We start from the raw sequence: 22,697 nt of genomic DNA on the forward strand, positions 1-22,697 counted from the left end.
CCGCCACAGTCCAGTTCTTTGTCGTAAAACACGGCAGTCAAGCCATACTAGGACTGGAAGCGAGTGAAGCCTTGGGCCTTTTTCAACGCACAGTGGCCACTGTAAGCGCCTCAACAGACTACGAAGCAGTGACGAATTTCCAGCACCTCTTCCAGGGATTAGGCTGCTTGAAGCAACCATACAGCATGGTCCTGCAACCAACAGCGGTTCCTGTCGTTCAACCAGCGCGGCGTATTCCCCTGTCCCTGCGGGGCCCTCTTCAGGAAGAGCTGCGAAGACTGGAGCGCGAGGCCATCATCGTAAAAGAGAACGACCCCACGGACTGGGTAAGCCCTTTGGTTACCGTCAAGAAAAAGGACGGCAGAATTAGAATTTGCATGGACCCCCGGAAAATTAATGAGAACATAAAAAGAGAACACTTCCAGCTCCCAAGGCGCGATGACATGGAAGGGGAATTGGCCGGCGCAACTGTATTTAGTCGCTTGGACGCAAACTCCGGCTTCCACCAGATCGCACTTGACGAGCAGACGTCGAAAATATGCACTTTTGCTACTCCTTTTGGCAGGTACCGCTACCTCCGATTGCCCTTCGGCCTCGCCTCAGCGCCTGAAATCTTTCAAAGGACGATGACTCAAGTATTTGAGGGCCTTCCCGGTGTACATGTGTACATTGACGATATTTTGGTATGGGGAGCAAACAAACAGCAACATGACCAGAGACTGGTTGCGGTCTTGAAAGCGGCCGAAAAAGCCAGCTTAACGTTCAACGCAAAAAAATGCCGGTTTGGTGTTATGGAAATACAATTCGGCCGATTTTCATTGGACGTGACGGCATCTCGCCAGACCCAAAACTTATCAAAAGCTTGCTTGAAACGCCGGAACCCAAAACCAAATGTGATGTTCAGCGCATGCTCGGTGTAATCAACTACTTTGCAAAGTACGTGCCACGGCTTTCTGAGCAGACTGCGCTTCTCCGAGCACTTATCAAAACACACACAGTATTTGAGTGGACTGAAAACCACAGAAAAGAGTGGAAAGGTATCACTCAAATTCTAACCAGGAAACCCGTACTCACCATCTTTGATCCCCAAAGGCAGTCTAAAATAACATGTGATGCATCAAAAGATGGCATGGGTGCAGCGCTCTTGCAATGTCACGATGGCGATAAGTGGCACCCAGTGGCATATGCATCCCGTACGCTAACACAAGCTGAGCAGCGTTACGCGCAGATTGAAAAGGAGACACTCAGCATTTCGTTCAGCTGCGAGAAGTTTCACCACTTCGTGTACGGGCACAAAGTTTTTATTGAAACTGACCATAAACCGTTGCTATCTATTGCTGCGAAAGGGATCTGCGACATGCCTCCCCGCCTTCAGAGGTTTTTTTAAGACTTCTGAAATATGATTTCGTTTTGCAGTACGTGCCAGGAAAACACCTCGTCTTGGCCGACATGCTGTCAAGATCGGCTCCGGCTAGTCACGAGGACATCGCTGGCGCCGCTGACGACATGGAAGTGCACGCAGTGCAAGTCCTGTGCTATTTGGTCACGGGCACTATGCAACAGAAGCTGGTGCAAGAAACAGCGCGTGACAGTTACTTGAGCACTGTCATCTCCAATTTGTCAAGCGGTGAGAGCCTGCAGGGTGAACTCAAGCCGTTTTCGTCAGAGCTTTCCGTCGTGGACGGTATACTGCTGAAAGGAACAAAAGTGGTCATACCTAAAAGCATGCGACGTGAAATCCTAGGACGAATTCATACTGGGCACCTAGGATTGCAGAAATGCAAAGAAAGAGCACGACGTTTGGTTTTTTGGCCTGGGCTCAGCAGCGACTTATCCCTGCTGATTCAGAGTTGCTCGACTTGTCAGAAGTTTTCATACAAGCAACCGAAAGAAACGTTACTCATGCACCCAATTCCATTATGCGCATGGGTTCGAGTTGGTGTAGACATCTTTTCTTTTGGGGGAAGTTCGTACGTCGTAGCGTTTGACGCGCATTCAAACTTCCCGGAAGTCCAGAAGCTCCAGGACACCACTGCAAGAGCAACAATTTCCGCACTTAGCGCAATGTTTGCCAGGTATGGCGTACCTCTGGAGGTGTGCACCGACAACGGGCCGCAGTTTTCAAGTTATGAATTTGCAGAATTCGCAAGAAAATATGACTTCGCTCATGTCACATCCAGTCCCCGCTTGCCACAGTCCAATGGTCTGGCAGAGAAAGGGGTACAGATCGTAAAACGCCTCTTGAAGAAAAGTGAAGACTCACGCGAAGACTTTTGGCTAGGCTTGTTGGCCTGCCGCTCTACACCGCTTGTGGACGGCCGATCACCTGGAAAACTTCTTCAAGGCAGGCGTCTCAGGTCGAATGTGCCTGATTTTGGCGACGTGCAGCCTACGCCAGTCAAAAAACATCGTCAGACCAACGGCGGAAAGCATTTGTCACTCTTGGACAAAGGGTCGATCGTAAGGCTCAGGGACACAACATGGTCCCCGAAAGGTATTGTGATGGGTAGAACGTCTCCGAGGTCCTACAACGTGGAAACAGAAGGTGGTCGGGTGTTTAGACATAACAGACGGCATCTCCTTCAGACTCGCGAACAGTGGACAGAAGACGAGAGTGATGATGATGACTGCGGTTCATCTTACAGCTTGTGCACTAACTCTAGTGCAAGTAGCTCCGTTGATGTTGCACCGTGCCAGCCTACACACCCGCATCCTCAAGCGTCGTCCGCCAATGGCCCAGCACCAACTACAGCGCACCACGTGCTATCACCTCCTAGGCTGACGCCAGTCCCAAGAAGGTTGGGTCGCACCAGTAGGCCACCGCAGCAGCTTCGGTACGACGCGGCCTTTAATCAAGTAACCTGAACTGTTGTGCTTCTTCGTTACCCATCAGAGGATGTATCGGGCATGCGCTGTCTGCGCTACCTTATCAGGACAGCACTGATATCACGCGTGCATCTGACTATTTAAGTGCGTGCCAATAAACCCTTCGCTGCTTCTTGTTCCTGCCATCGTGTAGTTGCCTCGATCTTTACCAGACAAACGTCGCGCACGTTACAGCCAACCCCAGAGCCAACGAACGCCCTTCTACTATTTTCGCTCCACCCCGGCGCTTCTCTCCGCGTTATCACAACCCGACTGAGTGGACAACTGCAGACAACCAGCCAATATGTTCCACCTGTCGCCGCACTGGTCATATCACCCGATACTGTCACAACTCGTGGCCCTCAACGCCTCGCACGCCGGCCAACCTGAGCCGTTTTGATGGAAATGCCCGCAATGTTTTGCCCACCACCGAGTCTAACACCACCAACTCTGCTAGGAACACGTGGTAGAGTTGCTCGCCATCGCCGCGTGGACACCAGTCTCGTTTACTGCAAACACGTCATCCCGTTCATCGCAGCTAAGTTGCCTTTCGTCCCCTGTGGCTTTTGGCTGCACACTTTCGGAAAACTAAGAAATGCAGCCCTTGCAGGTCGTCCTGCATTGCCTACTACTGCAGCAAATCCTGCCTGTGCCCACAAAAAGAAGTGTAATTGACGTTAAAATTGACAGCGTACCTGTCCAAGCACTCATCAACACTGGAGCCTACGTATCTGTGATGAGTGGTAGCCTACGTAGAGAGGGTCCTCACCCCAGCAGCTGCCCAACTGCTTCGTGTGGTCAACAGCGGCATGCTGGTTGTTCTTGGAATGTGTACTGCGCGTTTAAGTATAGCCGGCCGCCCTACTTCTGTTCTCTTTGCTGTGATCGACAAATGCCCTCACAACGTTATCCTTGGATTGGACTTTTTATCCAATAATTCTGCTCTCATCGACTGCGCAACCGGCATTCTTCAGTTAGAACTGCCTCAACTCGCCGATGCTCCAAGCACCGCCCCACCGCACTTGTGCTCACTTCACGATGTGTGCCTGTCACCCGAGGCAGTTACTTATGTCATTTTTACCGCCCAGCCACCGGTTCCTAACGGTGAATATGTGCTTCGCCCCATCGTCGACGTGCTTTTGAACCAGAATGTTGCCCTTCCACATATGCTGGTCACGATTACTAATAATGACGTAGTTTTACTGCTTCTGAATTTCAGCCTGTGCCCTCAAGTGCTTCCGACCGGTATGTTCTTGGCCAGCATTTCTAGTAGTTATGAATTTTACATTGAGAGTCTGAATGCAGAGAGCAGTTTATTAGCGGCACTTGCAGCTCACAGCTCTGGTTCTTTAATGGGTGACTTCGCGAAAATGATTGCAGCTGACCTCACCTCTGCACAGGCCACGGACATACGTTTCCTGCTCAAATCGTACAGTGACATCTTTGATTTCAGCGACAGGCCTTCAGGCCAAATATCTGTTGTTCACCACCATATAAACACTGGAGACACGAATCCTATTTGTCGCCGTCCTTATTGTGTATTGCATGCTGAACGTTGAGTCATCCAATCAGAAGAGGACAAAATGCTCCGCAAAGGGGTCATCGAAACATCAGCCAGCCCTTGGGCTTCACCTGTCACTTTTGTGAAAAAAAAAAAAAGATATAACCTGGTGTTTATACATCGATTGTTGCCACTTAAACGTTTAAGATCACGCGAGAAGGCACCTACCCACTACCACGTATCGATGACGCCTTGGACTGCTTGCACGGAGCTAAATACTTCTTGTCCACCGATCTGCGATCCAGCTGCTGGCAGATTTCATTTGACGAAATGGACCGCGAGAAGACAGCCTTTATCACGCCAGATGATTTATATATCAGTTCAAAGTCATGTCCTTTAGCCTATGCAATCCTCCTGCAACATTTGAACGTCTAACGCAAGGCACTCTTCTGCGAGACTACAAATGGACCACCTTTGTTATCTTGACGACGTTATTGTTTTTTCTCCCACGTTCAGCAGCCACCTTACCCATCTCGCTGCCATTCTTGTGGTCTTCCGAAAAGCTGGCCTCCAAATGAACTCCACGAAATGTCAATTCGGGCGCCGTCAGATTACCATGTTGAGACACCTCGTTGACGCATCCGGTGTACAACCAGATCTGGAAAAAGTTCACGCCATTCACCGTTTCCCTATGCCACGTTCTGCTTCTGACGTGCACTGCTTGGTCAGCCTATGTTCGTACTTTCGCCATTTCTTCAAAAACTTACTTCGCCAACGTTGCTCGGCCTTTGACAGATCTTCTAAAGAAGAACACGCCATTCTCATGGGGCCTGGAGCAGGCTCATGTCTTCGCCGCTCTCATCGGGTTTCTGACCACCCCTCCCATACTTGCCCACTTTGATCCATCTGCACCGACTGAAGTCCACACTGACGCAAGCGGCCATGGCATCGGCGCTGTTCTTGCCCAACAGCAGAATGGTACCGAGTTCATGATAGCTTACGCCAGCCGCCTGCTGTCACCTGCCGAGAAAATTTACTCCAACACTGAGCGGGAGCGTTTGGCTTTAATTTGGGCTGCCGCCAAGTTCCAGCCATATTTGTACGGTCGCACGTTTTCGGTCATTACAGACCCCCACGCACTCTGCTGGCTGTCTTCCCTCCGGGACCCAACAGGACGGCTTGGTCACTGGGCTTTGCGACTCCAGGAATTTTCATTTATTGTCAATTACAAGTCTTGACGCCTCCACAAGGACGCTGACTGCTTCTCTCATCACCCCGTGGATCCTGGTGATCCTGGTGCACATGATCCAGAGACCTGCGTGATGGCTTTTACTGACATGACCGACATGCACGCTGAACAACGCCGCGATGAATCCTTACAATCTATCATTGCCGGAGTGCAATCTGGGAGCACCGACGGCACGTGCCGCATGTTTGTGCTGCATGACAGCATCCTCTACCGCCGCAATATCAACCCTGACAGCCCTTAGTTGCTCCTTGTCCTTCCTCGACATCTGCGATCTGTCGCTCTCGAACTTCACGATGCACCAACGGCGGAACACCTTGGAGTTTTGAATACATATGACCGCGTACGACGCCGGTTCTTCTGGGCGGGTCTCTGCCGCTCTGTGCGTCGTCATGTTGCAACTTGCGAATTGTGTCTGCGCCACAAGAAACCTCCCCTGCCACCTGTCAGACGACTCCATCCAATGAAGTTCCATCTGAACCTTTCTTTTGTGTAGGCCTTGACCTGCTCGGCCCTTTTCCGACGACGACTAGAGGGAATAAGTGGATCGCCATCGCTACTGTTTACGCAACACACTACGTGATCACAAAGGTGTTGCCAACTAGTTGCACAATAGACGTCACTGAGTTTCTCTTCCACGACGTCATTCTCCACCACGGTGCACCTCGACAGTTACTTACAGACTGCGGCCGCTTGTTCTTGTCTCAAGTTGTCGACGACCTCCTCCGCTCTTGTGCCACTGAGCACAAGCTGTCCACAGCCTCCACCCACAAACGAACGGTCTTATGGAACGTCTCAACCGAACACTCAGAGAGATGCTGTCGATGTATGTCTCCAATGACCACCACGACTGGGACACCATGCTGACCTACGTGGCATCCGTATATAACTGATCCTGACATGACACCGCAGGATATTCACCCTATCTTTTGTATGGTCACGACCCCACATTGCCGTTTGACACTCTCCTCCCTTCTGCACCACGTTTTGCAACTGAGCACGCTCGTGAAGTCATCAATCGAGCTCACATGGCGCGTCATGTCACCCGATCTTGTTTATTAGCCTCGCAGCATATACAAAAAGAGCATTATGACCGGTGCCATCGCGATGTTAAGTTCGCCCCAGGTGCTTGGGTGCTCCTTTGGTCACCATGTCGTCGAGTCAGCCTCTCCCAGAAGCTTCTCTTTCGCTACACAGGGCCTTATGAAGTCCTGCGTCAAGTTAACGACGTCAATTACGAGATTTCGCCGTTACAGCTGATCCAGTCTGTTGACATTGTGCACGTTTCGTGGCTGAAGCCATACTTCGCTCGCAATTATTCGCCTACCATGCGTCCTGTTACGCAAGGATAAAAGAAGAGGAAGGAAGAAGATTGCGAGACACTGGCTGCTGCGTGTTGTTGCTGGTCAGCCATTTTTAACTACACTGACTGTGCTTGTGTATATATTGTAAATACAGTCTTTCTATACTCCCAACATCCCCGTAACAATATGACTATGAGGCACACCGTAGTGGGGGAGTCCGGATTAATTTGACCACCTGGACTTAGCTCCTGTGCTGTTTCCTAGTCCTTATTATAATATAATTACCTAACAACCTGGCTGTCAAGTCTATTAGCTGTATTTTGGACATACATACAAGCAGATTTCACTGTAAACTGCTAACATAATGGGGGTAGACAGATCATTTTGGATATCAAAAAACAGCAGTGGGACAGATCAAATGCTGGGGACAAAGAAATCTACAAATGTCCACTACATTTTTTAACTAGCGCAATGTACTAGCTTTTTCTGTGATTAATATTTTTATTAACAAAACTAGCAGACTCTCACAAAATAATAGTTGGCCAAAATTTACAGCAGTGACAAACATTAGAATCTGTGTCATAATTGCCAATGTGCTCATAAACAAGGTTACACAAAATTAAGCCTTAATAACTTGAACAACATGCTGCAATTGTGCTATTAAAGCTAGCCAGTGCTGAACATTTGGTTAGGTTATATGAATCCTAATACTGGCAGCCCTGAGATAACTGTCCTCAAACCATGCACTGCTACTTCACAATCAGTTTGCCACAAAACCTTTTGTAAGCGATGTGGGACAATTCTGTGTGAAACAGAAACCTATTTTGTGACTGATTTTGGGGATGGAACCACAAAAGTGATGCTACTCTAAGTATTAGGGCTTTGAGAGTGACTCTAAGCAAATAAGTATATTTATTAGCCCGACGTTTCAGAGCCCATTTGGCTCCCTCCTCCTCAGGGGGTATTCTTTGGAGGTGGCAGTGAGCAGCTTTTAAAATGTCCTTTGTAAAAAAAGGCAAGTGAGAGATAGTGAACACAGAAAACCTTTCCTTGACTTGACAGACGGGAAAGGTGAAAGAGTGTGGCTAGCGACGCCGGTGCTGGTGGGTGAGGAAGACCGATGTGGGGGGTGCTCGACTGGCAGGAATGCGGTTTAAGGGCGTGGGGGGGGAGGGACATCGATGTTTAAATGTTGGTGGCCTAGAGCAGGGAATTATCAGGCTGGGCGTATTTTCTTTTAATCTTTTTTTCGTATCCATAACCTTAGCAACTCGTGTCGCTAAGGCCATGGATATACACAGAGGGGAGGTGGCCCCTCACGTGGTTTATATTGGTTACTGTATTTTGAACATGCCATGACTCAAGTAGCAACTTTTTAGCAGGTTCGTCTCTGTTTGAAGGATTTGGGTTTCTTAGAAATCAACTTCAGAATTTCAATTCAGAATGTTTGGCGAAGCCACTGTATATTCAGTTGAATGTTCTGACATCATTCTCATGTCTAATTCTTTCTTTTAGATTTTTGGTTTCCTCAATGTACGTCGCCAAACAGCCAGCACAGCTCATTTTGTAGACTACACCTTGAGCTTTTTCTTTTGCTAGACGGTCCTTTGGTTTAGGAAGGAGGATATTCAAAGTGTTTATCGGTTTGTGCACGACTTGGAGGCCTTCTTTTTTCAATATATTCGGCTGAGAGCTTCACTGGCACGTTTGATGTACCAGACGAACACTCGTTTCTAGAGTAGGGGAGAAGTCAACGATTGATGTTCCAGTATTTTTTTTTTGTCAGGTGCCTTTATGAATGAAGTCTTTTGGGTAGCCATTCCTTCTAAGTTGGTTGAGAATCGTTCTCCAAAAGACAAAAGAAAGAAAGGAGAACGCTTTCTCTCTCCCCCTTCCTTTTTTTTTTATGAAGGAAATTTTAAAAGTTGCACATGACCACTTCCAAAAAATACCCCCTTAGGAAGGAGTCAAATGGGTTCAGCAATGTCGGGCTAATAAATTCCCTTATTTGGTTGGAGTCATTGTTAAATTCTTATTCAATTTTCCCAACCAGACATGTAATTTTGTCAAAATGTTTAGCTTCTACTCTAAGTATTTTTACAAAACAGAAATTAAAATTAAATTATGGGGTTTTAAGTGCAAAAACCACTTTCTGATTATGAGGCATGCTGTAGTGGAGGACTCCGGAAATTTCGGCCACCTGGGGTGCTTTAACGTGTGCCTAAATCTAAGCACCCGGGTGTTTTCGCATTTCGCCCCCATCAAAACGCGGCTGCCGTGGCTGGGATACAAAACAGAAATGCTTGAGTATTAAAATCTCAATGCCTGCTGCTGCTATAATTCATCAGCGAGAATTGCCACATAGTTGTGAAGCAGTTCCAGTCATTGCTGAAACACTCAATACAAAAAGACATGGAGGCAAAATGTCAATGTCAAACAGAGTGACAGTCAATTCTGCCTAGGAGACAAATAGAATGTCAAGCCGAGGGGAAGACACAGTATTCACTCACAGTATTCACTCAGTGACCGCAGCTGGTGATGCTGTTAGGGTAGATGGCACCCAAGATACAGCAGCAAGATAGGTTAAAGATGTAGAGGGGTCACAAAAGATCGCACGCTGGGGCACAGCAGGTTGCCTTGATCCCAAGACTCCCCTGACATCCAGACCTGGCTACGTATTGTTTCCAAGGGGCCTGCCCCAAATGCAGTAGCATGACGAGTGAAATCTCGGAGCAACCTGAAAAACACAAGTTCGCATCTATAAGCACCAAAACATTTTTCATCATCAGGCAGATGGGAAGCTTACCACCCACACATAGCAGGTAAACAGTCCCCAAACTCAAAATAATAAGGCATATAATTAATATGGCCAGTATGACACAATAGAATATTTCGTTTTCACCACGATGGAATAATATGAGAGGAGTATAAAGAGGCCTCCAAACCAGAAAAAAGGGTCAGTAACGTAGCACGCTTACTGTGACAGATGATGCAGGAGAACAAGGGCCCTCCGTTGGGGTCTCGCTGGCTTGGACATATATGTTTTATGAGAGCAAGCACAAGCTAAACAACTTGTAAAATCTTTTCCAAAGCTCGTTTTCGCATGTTCTTTTTTAAAAGCTGGGTGTGGACTGTTTGTGCTGAGGAAGACGTTTTCGTTATTGATATGCAGGCAGTAATGGACATCATAATAGCTTTCTACATAGCCAATAGCTGCTCCATTTGGTAGTACATTAAATTGCACCCTAATAATCATGACCGTGAGCTACAAGCACTAATTCAATGTAGTCAAATACCTGGGTGAGTCTCTTAAGTGGTTACACACATTCTTACACATAACAAAGTCAGAGTCAATGCGGCATTGCTGGAAACGCAAAAATTTGTCCCCCACTCAGCACCAAATCCTTAAAGAAGTTACAGAAAGAAATGATATTGTAATAAAACCAGCAGACAAAGCTGGCAGTATCATAATCTGGCCGATAGAAAAGTACAAGAATGAGGCCACCAATAAAACTGAGCAACCACATCCATTACAGAAAACTCAACTCTAACCTAACTTCAGACTACAGTAATACTGTGCAAAGCACAACAGCGGAGCTTCTGTCCAAGGAACTAATCACGCAATCTGAACATCGCTTCATGGCACCCAAGAACAAAGAAGTAGGCCGCTTTTATCTTCTTCCTAAAATACATAAGGTTCCTGTAGAAGAAATATGTACAGAAGAAATCCCAGGTCGGCCTATAGCGTCTAATAATAACACACCTACTGTGTCAATATCTAAATTCTTAAATCACCACCTGTCAAACATCCCCACCAACCTCCCATCTTTTGTTCAAGACATGCCGCGCTTCCTTCGAATTATCGACGGCATCAATGCCAACCAAATTTTTTCCGACCGCGCTATTCTAATCACTTCGGACGTTTCTGGCCTTTACACTAACATATTCATGAGTGAAGGAATTGAAGCCACACCGAAATCCCTCACAGTCGATCCCCAAGTGCAAGCTCCAGAAGTTTACCTGTTCCTCCTTAGGTTAGTTTTCAAGCTCAACTATATCAAATTTGATTCGATTCACTACCTGGAAACTTTCAGCACTAGCATGGGAACACCATTCGCTCCCATGTATGCGAACACTTTCATGGGACAGCTCGAAGCAGACCTGTTAAAATCCTACCCTTTAAAACCCCTCACCTATCTGCGTTACATTGATGACATACTTATAATATGGGAACATGGCAAAAGCACGTTAACCGACTTAATTGGCCATTTCAATCGCTTTTGCTCGAGTATTAAATTTACTGCTCACCACTCCTAGTCAAATCAACTCCCTCAACACGACAGTCTACATAGAAAATGGAAAACATAGAACGACACTTTACTGGAAACCTACGAATAGCCAGCAATATTTAGACTACAGCACTACAGACTACGTCACTGCCAGCATGGAATTTTTGTTGGACAAGCGAAATGAATAAGAAGAATATGCAGTGAAGACAACAATTATATCTACCACCTAAATGACCCTAAAGCAACGCTAGCAGAAAGAAACTATCCACAAGTTACTCTCGACAGAGCTTATGACGTTGCGTCAAGATTGGAGACGCAGTCGGAATTAGCTAAGAAACAGCCTACACCAGAATCTTACAGACCGCCAGCCTTTACAACAAAATATTCTAATGCCCTCCCAAACATAGACAACATCCTACGTAAATACAGTGGAACCCCGGTTATACGTCCCCCGGTTTTGCGACGACCCGGGTTTTACGACGGATTAGCGCAGTCCCGGCGAAGTCCCCATAGAAGCAATGTATTAAGGGGGGAGGCTACACTTGAAATACAACTTTTTTATTTGTGGACAGATCTGAACGAAATTTTCACACTTAGTGTATTTCAATATGCAGATTCTAAAAATATAATTAATTTTGCCACAGGATAAGTAGTTTCTGATATACTCTAAATGCATTGCATAAGCTGAGTCCTTTGTTTGGAGGAAAATTAGCATCTAAACAGAAAACTCTAACACGGTAATTTGAGTATAAAGACTATCTAGAATGTTCAGGGAGTGCCATAAGGTATTATTCAATGTTCTAGGCAAATCTGAGTAAGAGTTAGAGCTCATCAAAGTTGTGAGAAAAAAATGCCATCTTGACATGTCAAGCATGTGACCCATTTCAAAAACTTTTTGAGAAGAGTGCTACTTTTAAAAGGTGCATATTGCTTACTGCATACATTTATCTTTCTGGCAAAAAAAAAATTAAGTTGATAGCTGAAATAGGACAGAAGCTATTTTACCTCCAAAATTGGAAGTCTGTCGGAATTGTTGTTTTGAGAAATCAAGGAAAAACATTCTGCAACATCTTTATTGAGAACATACCAATAAAATCTCAAGGAAATTCACCAGGGGCATAATCTGGATACGTCCTATCTTTTTGCCGCTTTTTGGCCAACTTCCTTGCGCTCAAAGAGGCTTCTCGCTTCTTGCTGGAGTTAGCACTTCGAAGGTCCGGCGCTCCGGACGTTTTCCGGCGCTCGCTGCGCGCTCGCTACTTTCTTCAGTCGTGAAGGAAACGGTGCCTGCACGATCTGTGCCAACACGCGTGGCGTGGGCGGACGAAGTGTTGACGTTAGACGTGCCAGTTTGCAGCTCGGAACTCGATCCGGTAGAATGTCCAGGCAGACCAGCAACCGGCAACTCCGCCAGTATCACAGGCCTAGCCGCCTTCCGTCGCGCATTCCACAGCCGTTTGACGCGTAGTAGCCTTGAGACGACAATCTTTTCCAGCCATCCGGGCAGCGAAATGAGCATCTTATCAAACGTCGCGAAGCAAGCGGCTGAACAAACGTAGACAGCGGCGCGATGAAACCAGAGATAAACAAACGTAGCGAGACGCGAGAGCGGTCGAGCGCGCGCGCCGACGAGCACCGGACCAATAGGAGCGAGGCGCGCGGGGGGTGTGCGCGCTTTGGCCAATCGGCGGCACGGACGCATCCTCCAGAAATGACGCGATAGCGTCGGTTTCCCTTCACCGACGCCATTTTGAACTGGTGCAAAATGCGCACAAAGAAAACAGCTTCAAAACAAGCGCAAGATGGCGGCCATCGGCCACCGCGTTCGCAAATGGTGACGGCGCGAAGTTTGAACATTTTTGACCAAATTTTGCTGATTTCGCGTTCACCCTGGCCCCTTTAAGCGCGATTTTTTATTATTTTCCGATTAAATTTAGCTTCTAGATTTCGCGGAGGGATTCTTGAATGTATAAACATAGCGAAAATGCACTTTTCCGAAAATCGACTTTTTTGTGATTTTTTGCCGTTTCAAGACCCGCGTCCCCCCTTAAAAACCCCGGTTATCCGACACAATTTTACGCCTGACCCGCGTTATGCGACGACCCTCGCGAAGCGCGGGACAGAACAGCGGACGCTAGAAAAGTCCCGCAGGTCTCTTTCCTCGCTCCATCTCTCTGCATGCGGAGCGCTTGACACCATTCGACAGGCTCGCTCCGGCGCAGCTTTCTTCCCTGCCTCGTCTCATCGTTTGTTTCTGTCTACCCCACCAGCAGCCACCCGCGACGCTCGCTGTGCTGAAATAGAGCCTTTTCTTCTCCACAATCATTTTCTCCCTCTCTTCTCGGTGGCATCGCCTCTTGTCGCGTTGGGGAAGCGTTTCTCTCCTTCCAGTTTTCCAACAGCAGATTGCCGACAAGGTAGCGCGGAGAGGCCTAGGTTTATCGCACGTTTTCTTCGTCGTAATCCTAGCGACCAGCGTTCAGCGGCGGTTTTGAGTTGTGTAGAGCAACACAACGCACGATGTCCCGAAAGCGGACAGTTCTGTCGCTCGGCGATAAGCAGAATATTATCGAGGAAGTGGAAAAGCGGCATGGAACCATGAAAGCCAGCATTGCCCGGGACCTTAAGATGCCCAAAACTTCGCTTAAGACTATCCTGGTAAACAAAGCAGTGATATTCCAGAATGCCAACAAGTTCAGGCTCAAGCAGAAAGCGGCAAAAGAAGGACAGCATGAGAAGTTAGAAAAAGTTCTAGTCAAGTGGCTGCATCAAGCATGGAGCTCTGCGATAAACGTTGACGGCACCATTCTAAAAGAAAAGGCGGACCTTGTGGCATTGCGTCTGGGCATCGACGACTTTCAGGCATCGAACGGATGGCTGGATCGCTTTAAAAAACGAAACAGGATTGTGTACAGCAGCTCCTGCGGAGAATGCACTTCCGTGGACGTTTCGACTGTGAACGAGTGGATGGAGTCACTGCTGGAGATGATTGCTGCATACAAGCCCTGCGACGTTTTCAACGCCGATGAGAGCGGTATTTTTTACCATATGCAGCCCAAGCAAACCCTTGTGTTTAAGGGTGACAGCTGTCATGGTGGCAAGCATAGTAAAGAGCGTGTGAGGGCACTATTCTGTGCTAACTAGGATGGTTCCGAGAGGCTGCCCGTGCTAATTGTTGGAAAGTTTGCAAAGCCATGGTGCTTTAAGAACTTGAAGACGCTGCCGTGCAGCTACAACTTCAACAAAAAGGCGTGGATGATGTCTTCGCTCTTCAGCAATTTTTTGCAGCAGCTGGATAACAAAATGGGTGCTAAGCCGAGGAAAATATTGCTTTTCGTGGACAACGCACCATGGCACCTGCCCGATACATCCAGCCTGAGGAACATAAAGGTTGTTTTTTTTCCGCCCAACTGCACAAGCCGGCTGCAGCCGGTGGAAGGTGGCATCATTAAGTGCGTCAAGCAAGGATACCAAAAGCGGTTAGTGCAGCGTCAACTGGCAGCTATGGAGCGCAGCGAGTCGGAAAAAAGATCACTGTGCTCGACGCCATGCATTTTATTGCCAGTTCGTGGAACGCAGTGTCGCAAAGCACAATCGCTAACTCGTTCAAGCACTGTGACTTTAAGCGAGAGACTGCCTCCTCTGCTGAGGACCCAACAACCTCAATGCCACTCGAGGCGGATGCAGGCTTCGCCGATGACAATTTCTAGGGTTTAACCCTCAGCATGAATTTCGCCGAGTACGTGGAGGCCGATGACAATGTTGCGATATGCGGCGAGGTGTTGCTGGATGACGCCATCGAGGAGGCTTTGCCCAGTGCCGACACCGCTGCGACATCGGACGAGGACGAGGACGACACCACAGATGCCGCGCCTGTGCCTACCCAGTTTGCCAAGGTGCTACGGCACATAGACGGCATCCGGAACTTCATCTGTTCATGCGACGCCGCAGAGGACCTCCTTTTGGACGTTGCCCAACTCGAGCGAAAGCTCTTGATTCACGGATCAAACAAGGTCCAAAAGAAACTTACCGACTTTTGTCAAAGTTCGTGCCGGCCGGCGGGAATCATGGCAGTGGGCAGTGGAGTGCGGTAAAGGTTCGTTTGAATAAAGCATGATTGGTACCTGTACTGCAGCATTAATTTTTATCGCATTTACTCTTTTGGTAATTTGGGTTTCCAAGCCCTGCAGAATATGTTACTAGTTTACATTGTAGTTTCTTGTAAATTCCTCACATGAAATAAGTAGTACTTTTAGAGGCATAATTTATGTTCGGATTTTATGACACCTGCATTTTACGACGCTTTTTCGTGGTCTCGAGAAAGTCGTATAATCGGGGTTCTACCATACCATCCCATATTATCAAGTAACGAGCATCTGAGAAAAGCATTCCCGTATGTACCAAGGGTTACCTATTGCCACAACAAAAACCTTAGACATGTTAGTGTACGGAAAAGTCAGCCAACAACATTCCCCCGTAATAAAAGCATGTTGTCGCCCCAGGTGCAAAAACCTGCAGGCACCTTCAAAGCAACATTAAAATTAAAAGCACCGCAAATAGTTATACACACGAAGTCAAATGTAGCTTCACATGTACAAGTTCGGATATGATTTATATGCTTGCATGTTCCTTCTGTAAGAAACCATATATCGGTGAAACGGGACACTCAATGAACGTCAGGTCAAATGGAGATCACGTGGACACAGCTAGAAAGCTTCCCAAAGCTATTGCCAAGCTTTTCAACCAACCAGGTCATAACGTTGATGAAATTAAACTCTTTACAGTCAAATTTCTGTTTTGAAAGAAAAAGAAAATACAGAGAATCATACCTTATCCATAAGTTCAAGACATTGCAACCAATAGGCATAAACGTGTCAAAGGGAGCTTTAGAATCTATTCGCTATACGAAGTTTCAAGTCATAGGCAACAACACTTCGTTATTTGCATTTGTTTGCTTCGTGTTTTTTTTCTCCCTTTGTTTTTTTTTTCGTTTATTTATATAATTATTACATTTCAATTATTTTTTTTTCACGAGCCCCATTTTCTGCCGCTCCTTCTATTATCTCTTTCAGAGAGGCGATAGGCCACTGACCTCCAGTGAAGCACAAAACAGAGGGTTGCTGTGCACACGGCCATTAACAGGCCGGTTGACACGGCCGTGTCATCGCCCATGTGCGTAGCACCTCTTTATTCTCAATTCTAACACTCTCGCCGCTAACACACTTTCGGTTGTTGCCTCCCCCACCCGCCTTTACCCCCTCTCCCTTTTAGAAGAACCCTACCTATATATACTGTGCCGAGGAAAGCATATGTCGCCTTGAAAAAGACAAGTCCACTAGTTGAAACGTGATGATGATGATGATGACTGCATTTTATTGGCGCAAGGGCATCTAAGGCCAAAGAGCGCCAGCATCGAAACGTTGGCTCCTGCTTTTGCCTTGTTCTCGTTTCCCTCATCATCTTGCATTTCCATCTCCCGCCTTCCCCGTGTTTTCTCGTGATTGTTTTAAAGAAATCTATGCTATTGTATGGAAATTTATCGTCTGTGGAAATTCACCCAGCATTCGGACACAAGAAAAAGCTCCAAAATGTGTAGAATAAAAATACATTAGTAAGAATGATAGATTGGCCCAATATATACATGGTCTGGACCCCTGGACACAAATCCCTCGTGGGTAATTTAGCGGTGCATGCCGCTGCACATGAACATACCCCTCGGGCTACCCCGCTAGGCGACCCCGCTCCAGGGGATATGGACAAAGGTGTTCCAAAGAGATACATGGACATTTAGCGCATTAAGACTAGGAAGGAGAACCTACCTTACCCCGCAGCCCAAGCTATTCAGAGAAGAAGCAGACAAATTTAGGCAACTACAGACAAACATAGAGCACTGCACGGGCCTTATTTCCCGGCCCGGGCCCGCTTTATGAAGCCCAAGCCCAGCCCAGGCCTGTGACACCAAACCCGGGCCCGGCCCGGCCCCATGGTTCCAAGCTTGGGCCTGGCCCGGGCGTTCATTACTAAACTTAGCCAGGGCGCGTGTGTTCATGACCAGGCCCAGCCTGGACCCACTAGACAATATTTGTTGTTGATGATCATTATTGATGCCTTGCACTTTGTAACGGGCGATCAGACGGAAAATGCGGAGTGTACATGCGTCGAAATGTTGCTTTCCCCACGGTGGTAGCTCAGCAGTTATGCTGTTGCACTGGTAAGCCCTCGGACGCGGATGTGATTCCCGCGGCCATGGCAGCCACATTTCGATACGGGCGAAATGCAAGGACACCCGTGTACTTATATTTAGGTGCACAAGGTGGTCGAAATTAATGCGGTCCCCACTATGGCATGTCTCGTAATCGTATTGTGGTTTTGGCACATAATACCAAGGAATATAAATGAAATGTGGCACATGTACATATGGTACATTAAAAGTCATTACAATAAAAGTATAGTGACAATAAAACATAGCAACAAAATGTATTTAAAAGGAGCGTACAACTAAAATGGAAAAGCGGATAGAAGCAAACCCAGTACATTTTCTTTGATGCTATTTTCTACACTCACGTTGGAAACATTATTTACACAATTTTTTAAAAGAGGCTCTTGAATAATAATTTGTTGCAGCAAGATAAAAAAGCTTTTAATATACTATATTCTTATATTTCATCAGCAAAAGCAGATGAAATATAAATCGTTCATATTATGGAAACGTAATCGCCATGTACAATATAATTATATAATCAACCTGTCCTGCACCATACTTGATGCTATTCCAGATAAAAGGTTTCTCCCTTTTTAATCAAATAAATACAGAAAATACACTTAAAATAACACCCAGTGACACAAAAAGACGGCACCCAAAAACGATGCCACAGATATAAGAGTCTGAAAAGGCCAGCAAAAGGCAGAAATTCACATGTTCTTGTGCAGAAACAGTAGGTTGTCCAGGCTCTCCGGCTTCAAGTACGTCCTCCTCTCTTGGAGTACGTACCCAGCTGCACTAAAATTGCATTCGCTACAGGCGCTCGTGGATGGGATGCAATGTACTTTTTTTTACAAGAAATGAAAACCCTCGGTATTTCCTACCACTGGGCTTATCAAATAAACACACCAGTAGAAATATATACCCTTCACAATGGCGCTAAAATAATGTAATAGCATCGAGAGTGGTAACAGTGTAATCGCAAAAGTGGTAACATAGAAATTGTTTGAAGAGCGTTTTTTTGTATATTTTATTTTTCCTCACGGGGAAGCAATGTTCGCTTTTGGGGGAAGAAAAATATGTTTTTCGCTTTTCTTTATTAACATATACTAAGAGCCAGCTCTTTGCACGCGTCACTTCAGCTTGGCACAAAATACCTTAGACCATGCAATGCATAATGTTCACGTGTGCTCGAAGGCCAGACTTAGGCCTTTTAATGAGCGGGCCCGAGTCCAGCCGGGGCTTTCAGGTTGGCCCAGGCCTGTGCAGCGCTCTAGACAAACACATTCCTGCATGGCATATTACTTTACGCTTTGCATCCTACATACTATAACTACAAATGTAAACTGTCAAGTGCCCAACCCTCTCTACCATATGGTACGGGAGTGCGAGCACAACACATGTACCCCCCCTCCCCCCCATTTCCCAACCAACTGTGAAGCAGTGGGAGGACCAGGGAACCAGCTCAAGCTCTGATAACCAGTACTAACTGGTGGACAACGCCAAACTGGGGCCACAGGACCATGGCATTCTGTACTGAGGAAGCCATCCACCTGGGGACAACGTAAAACCTTTTGTCTGCTGATTTTAGCAATAAAGTTCATTCCTCATTCTCCTCTCATGATTTTTATGATTGCTTTCCCATCAATGTCGCGATTGCATTCATTTTTTTATGAATATTCTTCCACCATCTTGGGTGTAGCTTCTCTCTGTATATATTCTGTAAATACATTTTCCTTTGCCTGCTATTATCCCTGTCACATTTTGGCGGTGGTGTGGACTATCAAATCGATATGACCGAACTCTCCAGCGGCTAAAGCTTGACTTTTCCCGCAATGGCAGAAGAGACGGCTCCCACGTCAATAGTTGCCTTTGCCCAGCCAAGAGACCAAGGCACCAACCAAGGCACGTTCTGCAGGACTGATGATGGTGACGTTGAAGATTAGTTAGCGATCTACAAGCGTGCAAGTAAGAACAATGGATAGGATAATAGAGTCATGTTGGCAAACATTCTATTCTATCTACAAGGGACACAGCAAGGGTGTGGTGGAACCATGAAGAGGAAATCGGTAGCTGGAATACTTGCAAGGAAAAGATGCATGCTCTGTTGGGCAAGTTTGTTCGCCCAAAGATCACAGCAAAGAAGGAGCTAGCATCACGTGCCCAAATATCCACGGAATCCTATCAGTCTTACATTCAGGACATGCTGACCCTTTTCCGCAAAGTGAACTACACCATGGCCGAGTCTGACAAAATGGGACATGTCTTAAAAGGGATGCCAAATGATGCATTCAATCTGCTTATCTGCAAGGACTGTGACACATTTGATTTTATCATTCCAGGATGGCTTGTAACAATATTTACCATACTAGGAGCCATGAAAAATGTAAAAAAATGTGAAACTTCCAATATGAAAGCTTTCTCACTAGCTCCAGCTCCGAAAGAACAACAGAGCTGTCACCCAGCAAGTTTGAATGGCATTGATTAGAGGAAAAGAATCTCCAGCTGTAGCAACCTTGTTTTTTTACCTGCATCTCTACTTCCCAATTGCTATGCTCGTAGAGTTTCAGATGATCAGTGTCTTTTCGGTCATAAAACAGTGAGAACTTCTCCTCACAAGATCTGGACCACCTATTACAAATGCGGAAGAAAAATATTTTCTTGTCATTATGGACAAAGATATGCCCAACAATTTGCTGCAAAATCGCACACAGGATGACTAAATGCTTTTATTTTCCCATTCTTACCGTGTAGGAGAGTCCCAAGCTGCTTCCACCATCCGTTGGCTAGCGCAAGAAACAATAGCGAGTTGTGGTGCCGCTCTCTCCACAGAGGCCCCACACAGTTTATACACTTCTCATAGTCTTCCACCATTACACTGCAACAAACAGGAAACTATATCAGTAAAACAAGAAGAAACAAGTCACATGAAATGAATTCAAGCAACCACAAACAATTCTAGTGATTCATCAATAAACACAGATTTACCATCATGCAGTGGGCCCTGTCAAACACAGACTTTGGGTTGCCTAATTAAAAGCCCACCCATCTGCTTTCATCTGGTCTGGACACTGCTTTTACATGTAATTGCAAGTGGAAAGATTCAGTGTAAGGACAAATGCATGTTGAGGTGGGAAACCCAGTGAGAACATGATTTGCTGTATCATGGATGCCCTGCACTTTCTTAGCCTGCTATTAACCCATTGAGGGTCAATGACGTAAATATATGGCACCACGAGCAAGTCTAAAATGGTCAATGCCGTATATTTACAGTGCCATCTCTACATTTAAAAAGCGCGCCAATTTCCTAACTTTTTCTTTTCTACCATGTGCTGCCACTATGTGGGAATACAGGGAATTTTTTTCGTGTGTCTCCCTCTTGGTGTTCGTTGCATGGTTTGTTTTAGAGCTAGTTTGCTCCAGGTTGTCTATGTACTACCGCTCACGCATTGGCGCGCAGGTGGGCGGGCGGCGGTTTGGGTTTTGTTCCGCGGGCAGTTTCGGTTTCTTTCGCTTGCAAAACTGACGGCTAACTCGTTACTAATTGCTTAAAGGGCGACCGCTTGTTTCTCGCTTGTTTAGGGCTCACAAGGGTGCGTATAGGAACGATGCCGCTGTGCATGCGTTTTTGTTCCTTTTTTTTTTTTTTTTTTGGACACTCGCGAAAAATAATTGCCTCTGGTTGGCGATAAGATGAAGATTAGCGGAAGTTTGTCAAACATTTTGCTTTTTTGACGGACACACAACCACGCAGTTTTCTTGAGTGTGTGCATCTATGCAGTTCGATTACGCTATAGACGAAAATATTAGCGTAAGAGCAGGGACAGGTGACAGTTGCGAAATATTCTCGTGTGTGCATATTCAAATCCTTGAACTATGTTTATAACAATGCATCAAATTTTTAATTCTTATAAGTTTATTTCCTTTTTTATTGTTGTTATTCATGAATGAAGAGTACAATATACCAACGCAAAATATTTTTTTCTCACTTTACGGTCACCCTAGAAAAATTACGGTAAATTTTTTTCAAGATAAGTCCTCAAGAAGAATTGGAATCTGCAATTTTAAAAAAATCGACCCTGGGCGGTCGCATATGGCGAAAGAAATCGACCCTCGAAGGGTTACTGCACCCCCTTCTGACCTATATTCATTAAACCACATGATAGCAGCATTTTGGTCAGTAGCCTTATGCAGCATAGCACACATCTGCTGAGATGATAATACCCTGAAGATGGAAAAAGTTAGCTCATTAGCAAAGAAATAGTTAACACAGACAACTGCCACTTCAGTGTGCCATGTTTAGCAATTTGGGTCAGGTTATATCAGAGTATTGTACACAATATTGGTGATATTGTGCAAGTTTCCCACTGAAACACATAGTTCTGTATACTAATATAAAAGTGTAATTCTACAAGACAGTGGTAATCAGACCATCAGGGTGACTGGGCGTTTCACAGCACAGCACAGGCAAAATTGTGGTAGGCAAGAGTTATTGCAGCCTGTATGAGGCCAAACACAAATTTAATTATAAATAGCTAGAATCATTGTTTTCTTTTTTTTAATTTAAGAATAAATTTTGCCTTATTTCTTTTGTGATCTTTATGCTTGTTACTTTCAAATATACTCTTAAGTGACAGTACTCAGTTCTCTGTGCTTTATCTCAATACCGTTGCTTATGTTGGTCAATCGGTGGAATTGCTGATTTCATAGGTAATGGGACAGAGACTTGGAGACTGACAAAGAGGCTTGAGAGCAAGTTAAGGACCACACAAAGAGCGATGGAACGAAGAATGCTAGGCATAATTTTAAGAGACAGAAAGAGAGCAGTATGGATCACAGAGCAAACTGGCATAAATGATATTCTAATAGACAATAAGAGAAAAAATGGCACTGGGCAGGTCATGTAATGCGCCGATTAGATAACCGTTGGACCATTAGGGTGACAAAATTAAAGCAAAAGTGAAACCACGGCAGCTTTGTGTACAACAGGCATTTAAGCACAGAGACCACAGAACTTCTCATAATCGCACAGTAGAGATAGGTTATTTTTTCAACATTGTGTATACATTTCGGGACAGTAAACATCAGAAAAAGTATGTTAGTAACCTAGTTACCTGCTTGTCAAGTAACGCTAATCAGATTGTTAGCTACATTAGCAAATGTTTTTAAAAATGAAGGAAGTCAGTTCTCAAGAGATGTCCACTTTGTATGTCTCCCAAGACAAGCATCAGTTTCAAGATATCTGTGCAAGTTTCCAGCCAGAATTAATCAACTTTCCAGTTATTTTCCC

The 22,697-nt window shown here is 45.8% G+C and overlaps 1 protein-coding gene and 1 long non-coding RNA gene across 3 annotated transcripts in view; one reads left to right on the forward strand and one right to left on the reverse strand.

The window, feature by feature from the left end:
- Positions 1-20,271, reverse strand: part of LOC142566682 (uncharacterized) — a 42,373-nt gene extending 22,102 nt beyond the window's left edge. For both annotated transcript variants that reach the window (XR_012825097.1, XR_012825096.1), the window contains exons 1-2: positions 20,155-20,271; positions 9,427-9,653 (exon numbers count right to left, since the gene is read on the reverse strand). This is a non-coding gene — a long non-coding RNA (uncharacterized LOC142566682). The remainder of the gene's footprint in view (positions 1-9,426; positions 9,654-20,154) is intronic.
- Positions 1-22,697, forward strand: part of LOC142566637 (nose resistant to fluoxetine protein 6-like) — a 183,069-nt gene that overhangs the window by 64,235 nt on the left and 96,137 nt on the right. The gene's annotated exons all lie outside the window — the stretch shown is intronic.

The sequence above is a fragment of the Dermacentor variabilis genome, unplaced genomic scaffold, assembly GCF_050947875.1.
Source record: "Dermacentor variabilis isolate Ectoservices unplaced genomic scaffold, ASM5094787v1 scaffold_13, whole genome shotgun sequence".
NCBI lineage: Eukaryota > Metazoa > Arthropoda > Arachnida > Ixodida > Ixodidae > Dermacentor > Dermacentor variabilis.